Source organism: Peromyscus californicus, unplaced genomic scaffold (genome assembly GCF_007827085.1).
Source record: "Peromyscus californicus insignis strain IS unplaced genomic scaffold, ASM782708v3 Scaffold_6__1_contigs__length_162567912, whole genome shotgun sequence".
Classification (NCBI taxonomy): Eukaryota; Metazoa; Chordata; class Mammalia; order Rodentia; family Cricetidae; genus Peromyscus; species Peromyscus californicus.
Window position 1 is genome coordinate 26,248,471 of NW_026294584.1, and position 6,000 is coordinate 26,254,470.

Genomic DNA, 6,000 nt, shown 5'->3' on the forward strand with positions numbered 1-6,000 from the left:
TGTCTGCCTACATGCCACCATGCTGTCTGTCATGATGATAGTGGACTGAACCTCTGAAACTGTAAGTGAGTCACCCCAATTAAATGTTTCCTTTATAAGAGTTACTGTGGTCATGGTGTCTCTTCACAGCAATGGAAACACTAACTAAGACAGAAGTTGGTACCAGGGAATGGGGTATTGCTGTGATAAGCCTGACATATACAAACATATATACATATTTACATATGGAAGCTTCTGCAGTAGTGGGTTTCCATGTGTCTTTTCCATAGGTCTTTAGTGTTATCAGTCACTCCTCGTCCTTCCTATCCTCCACTCCCCCACTGCAGTTTACCCTTTCTGCTGTATTATTCCCTTTAACCCTTTATACAACTGCGATCTTTCTCCCACCCCTTAAAAGCCCCTTAATCACAGCACCCTAGTAACTAATTTCTTCACCTTTCTATATCTCATGTAAATGAGTAATGTAGTTTGTCTTTCTGTGAGCGGTTTATTTCACTCAATAGACTTTTCTCAAGGTTCTTCCATGGTATTCATGTGACAGGATTCCCTTATTTTATAAGCTGAATAATTCCATTGTTGACATACCACACTTTCTTTGTTTATCTATTAATGGAAATTTAATTTGCTTCTATCTTGTGATGGTTGATTTTTTTTTCCATATTGGTTCTGTTTCCTCTTCAGAGAACCCTGACTAATACACACCTTGTATTAAAAGTGTAATTATGCAGTAAGCATACATTTGCTGATGTCTCCTCCTATTTTCCACTATATGAGGTATATACAGCTAGAGGGCACATTGTTGGACTATATAATAATTTCAGTTTTTGTTTGTATGTTTTTTGAGACAGGATCTCAATATATAGTACATAGTGGTTTGTAACTCATGATATTTTTGCCTCAGTCTCCCAAGTGCTGGGATTATGGCTATGCGTTCCCATGCTTAGTTTTACTTTTAAGAGTCTGATGATCTTCTTCATAATTCTGTCATTTTATATCTCCAACAATGTATTTGTATTTCCTTCCTAAGTGTTTCAGTCCCTCTTTCTTCACCTGTATAACAGGAACCTCCTTAAGCCGTTCAAAGCTCCTGCTTGTTCACAGGACAGCTAAGGGAAAGACTTCTGTCCAGCTCTCTGCCCTTGCTATCAGCACTCCTTGTCCCTGTGTGTCCTATAATCACTGCTTATGCTTAACCATGTGCTCTACTCCTCTGCCACTTGACAACCTCAGCCATAAACCAAGGGGAGTCAGTCAGCGCTACTAAGTGACCAAGTTATACAAAGTCCATTTGAAGTACAGTCCAGTTTCACAGTGGGCTGGTGTTGTGTTGTAAATGTTTGCTTGGACTTCTCTGTATGTCCACAACCTGCGAGGTATAGGGAGGTAGCAACCAAGCTCTTTCAACGCCTCATGCATGTTTATAATAAAGATTAAAAGAGTATTATGTATCTATATATGAAAAATACACATACACTTATCAGCTCCTCTGTCCTGTCCCAGCAGATAGACTTAATAAAGGCAATAACTTTGTAAAGCCCATCAGTTCCTTTACTGACACGTTATCCTGTGAATCCATGCAGCTCATGCTGTATATATACTGCGGCTTTAATCCTGGTCACCCAATTATACCATCCATGGTTACAATCTTCTGCTTGATATCAATAACTGTTCCTTAATTTGTTCATCAAGCCGCCTCTACTCTGAGCTCCACTCTGTGATGTGCTGCCTTGACTCTCAGTGTAGTCTGGGTACAGGCAGATAAAGAGAGAGAAGGTTGTCATGATGAAACGTTCCAGTAGAGGTTGATAAATGAGGCTACAGAACACAGAGTGGGGAAGCAGAACAAGCTTAGGCTTCAGGGAAATGATCTTAAAAAAATTACACTTGAGTTTGGCTTTGAAGGGATGTTTTTATTTTTTTAAACAGAAGTAGCAGTTCGTGTGAGTAGTGTTCCAAAGGAACAAAGTGACAATGGACAAAAGCCAAGTCCGAAAAGGCTAAAGATAATTTAGCTTCCCTGAATCCAAGAAAAGGCCAGACAGAAAGTGCTCAGAGCAGAACCTGGAAGACAGGAGGAGGTTTTGTCATGGAAAGCCTCTGGGTTTGGTAAGGACTTTTCATTTAGTTCTTTAGCATTGGACAAGGAGTTAAATCACATGGCACTGAAGAAGTAGCTGGGCTGGCTGTACAGCACTGTGAATGTCATCAATACCACTGAATTATATATGTTAAATGGTTAAAACAACACAACCTTGACCATAATTTAAAAAAAGGAATACTAGGGTACAGAAAGGGGCCATTAAAGCATATGCTTTAAATGGGTAAATTGTGAAATATATGAATTATATTTTAATAGTGTTGATTGAAAAAACAAGCCCCTAAGAAACAAACCACGTGGGAAGTATTTAGAGCTCTGATAACTCTGTGCTCTGGTCAATTAAGTCAGAATGTCTGGAGGTGGGCTGAGATTCCCACACCTTGTCAGATGCTCCAGGCAATTCTAATGTGCAGTCACAGTACAGAAGCACGCTGTAGGCAATAAGGAACCAGTGAGGAATTTTAATCGAGGGAATAACCTGATCAGATTTGCATTTCAGGAAATCCACTTTGTCAATTGCGTGGAGCACAGATCATCAACTTTTCAGCTCCGTGTGAGGAGCCACATGGACGGCAGTAGAATGGCGATGGAGACTATATTGGGAGTAAACATCAGAAAACAACTCAATGGCCCTTAACTGACAAGCAGACCGAAGCCGGAGTGTGTGCCAGAGAATGACTGCTCAGAATGGAGAGAGCCCACCACCTGGTGCAAGGATTCTGCTGCCTCACCCTCGGGCTGCTGAGGGGGACATTGCCCGCTTCCGCTGAGACCTGTCTGCTGCTCAGCCATGGTTCCTGCTGACCTTGACAGTACCACCCTCTGGTCATCACCCAGTCCAGAAGCCTCATTCATTATCTTTCATTTCTAAAAATTATAATGTATATAATTTAAGATTCACGCCTAAAAATGTGCATGGTGGGTGTGTTTAAGAAAACACACTCGGGTAACACCAGCAAAAGGAAGCTGGACGGTAGTAGCTCCCCCAGCCCCCAAGTTTGTGGTTTCTGGATAGTTAACTATCAGAGTCTCCTTCCAGTCACAACCTCTGATGACCACTATTCCATGCTCTGCCTCACACGTTTCCCACGGTGTGGCATAGGTGAAATTATATGCTTTGTTGCTGCTGGGTGTGGCTTCTCCCACTTAAATCATCTGTGTTGTTATGTATCCTAGCATCCCTTCCTTTCCATTGCTGGGTGATTTTCAGCTCTCTAGTTATATCATGGCTACCTCACCTCTGCTCAATCGTGGGTTTCCCAGCTGTATTACGTGTGCTTTTCTGCTGCTGTGATGAGCCCCTTGACCAGAGGAACAGTGGCCAAGAGGAGGGATGACAAGAAACGGGCAGGGGTTGGGCAGGGGTGGTGCATGCCTTTAATCTCAGCACTGTGAGTTCAAGGCCAGCCTGGTCTACAGAGCCAATTCCAGAACAGCCAGGGCTGCACAGAGAAATCTTGTCTTGAAAACAAACAAACAATTAAAAAATAATAAAATGAGTCATGGGAACGGAAACAGGAAGCTGACAGATGCCATCTTGAACTGAAAGCACAAATCAGAGAAAGAGAGAGAGAGAGAGAGAGAGAGAGAGAGAGAGAGAGAGAGAGAGCACAAAATTGAAGTAGGTGAGGCATTGTACTGGTAAATCCTGCCCCCAATGACATACTTCCTTCAGTAAGGACACAAAAGCTAAACCTCCCCAAGCAACACCACCCACTAAGGCTAAATAGTCAAATACCCAAAGCTATTCATTCAAACCACCACACCGGTTTTTAAGGACTATAAGTAAAGTTGTTATAAATATTTGTGTAAGAATCTTCACAAGGGCATAGTTTTCCTTTCATTTCCTAGAATCTTATATGAGTTAGATCACTGGGTTACATGGTGGTGTGGTTTAAAAGAGAGTGACCCCAGTAGTCTCATGTATTTGAATACTTGGTCCCCAGTTGGTGGAACTATTTATGAAGGATCGGGAGGCATGGCCTTGTTCAGAGGTGTGTCACTGAGGGTGGGCTTCAAGACTTCAGAAGACTAGAGCCATTCTCAGTGTCCTCTCTAATGTCTTCTTGCCAATCAGCGTGTGAGCTCTCTGCTGTTCCTGCTGCTGTGGTTTTACTCTGCCAGCGTGGACTCTAACCCTCTCCTACTGTCAGGTAATTTTAAAATAAGTTGTCTTGGTCATAGCTTTCTTAATAGCAATAGAGACCTTAAGTAAGACATACGGAAGTGTAGATTTAGCTGTGAAAGACACTACTGAGGCAGGCAAGCACAGCCTAGCAACCCAGGACCATGCTTGCCTTGAGCTACCCACACTCTCCAACAACCCACTTAGCAGCTCAGGACAGCCACCCTCATCAAGCTGCTCAGACACCTCTTTCTAAATAAAACAACTGGTCACTCTGTCCTAATAGCTTGTAGCAACCTGCTTGGTAACTCCTACTATGCAGTCAAACACATGGTTTTAAATGTCCCCAATTGCTTTTTCTAAGATAACAGAAGCAGTCAATTGTTCTTTCATTAAAATAACCAAGTTTTCTTTTTTCTCATAAGATATCCTGGTTTTCCACGACTAGTAGCATCTTCTTGTTAAAGTAATCTGTCTTCCCTTAGTTGGGGACATTCTCTTGCAAACTGTTGTTTCCAACCCCACCCCTTCCTCCAGGAAGGCACCAGGCCCTAGCCTTCAATGTATAGCTTTCATGCTTGCCCACACACATAGCTCAGACCTGAATTTAGCCAAGGCTATGTTACAATTGTTATTTCTACCTTGTTTTCCCAAATATTCTTTTCCTTTTTTTCCTCCCATTTTATGTGTTGTCTTCAACTGTCTAGCAGTCCTCGGCTGTAGATTCAAATATTCAGAACAGTAGATTCTATGTAGGTAGAGCAACTGTTACTGGTGTAAATTTCTCTCTGGCAGGCTTGGATAGGAAAACCTTCCAGGTATTAGTATTTCTTACTCCCTTTGTGATGCAGAGACTTCTTTTTTTTATTTAAATTTTTTTTTTCATTTTCTGTACCAATCCCTGTTCCCCCTCCTCCCCTTCTCCTGCTCCCCGCTTCCCTCCTATCCCACTCTCATCCCCTCCTCATATGGGGTATGGCCTTCCTTGGGTAGTCAACATAGGCTGGCATACCAAGTTGGGGCAAGACCAAATCCCTTTGCCCGGCATCATGGCTGAGTAAGGCATCACACCATAGAAAAATGTGCTCTAAAAAGCCAGTTTATATAACTGAGATAAGTCCTGGTTCCATTGCCAGGGGCCCACAGACACATCAAGTCACACAACTGTCACCCACATTCAGAGGGCCTAGTGCGGTCCCATGCAGGCTCCCCAGCTGTCAGTCCAGAGTCCATGAGCTCCCACTAGCTTGGGTCAGCTGTCTCTGGGTTTTCTCACCATGATCCTGATCCCCCCCACCCTTGCTCCTATAATCCCTCCTCCTTCTCTTCAACTGAACTCCAGGAGCTTGGCCAAGTGCTTGGCTGTGGTTCTCTGATGCGGAGACTTCTTCCAGAAAGAATTCTACTAGGAACCTTAGGACAACTTCTGTGGTTGGGGGACTATGAAGTAGCGCTAGGGTCTCATGGCCCCTCATACTCACTCTCACTCATTCTCCTTGTTAGCAGGGCGGTTGCACCATATCCTTAAGAGAACCCAGTGTCCATTGCTCTGCAGGCTCTCTGCACCTTACAATGAGCTTCCTTTAGTGAGAGGGACACTCGACTACACAACTGTACCCTCCCCTTAGGACCCTCTAAGGCCTGGCTATGCTTCATGATTTCCTCACAGGTAGGACACATAACTCCTTTTAACGCTGATTCTTTCAGCAGGGCTCAGCTCCTCTGCACACTTAACACAGGTGCCACCTATCTTTTCTGCCTCGTCTTTCAGAATTTG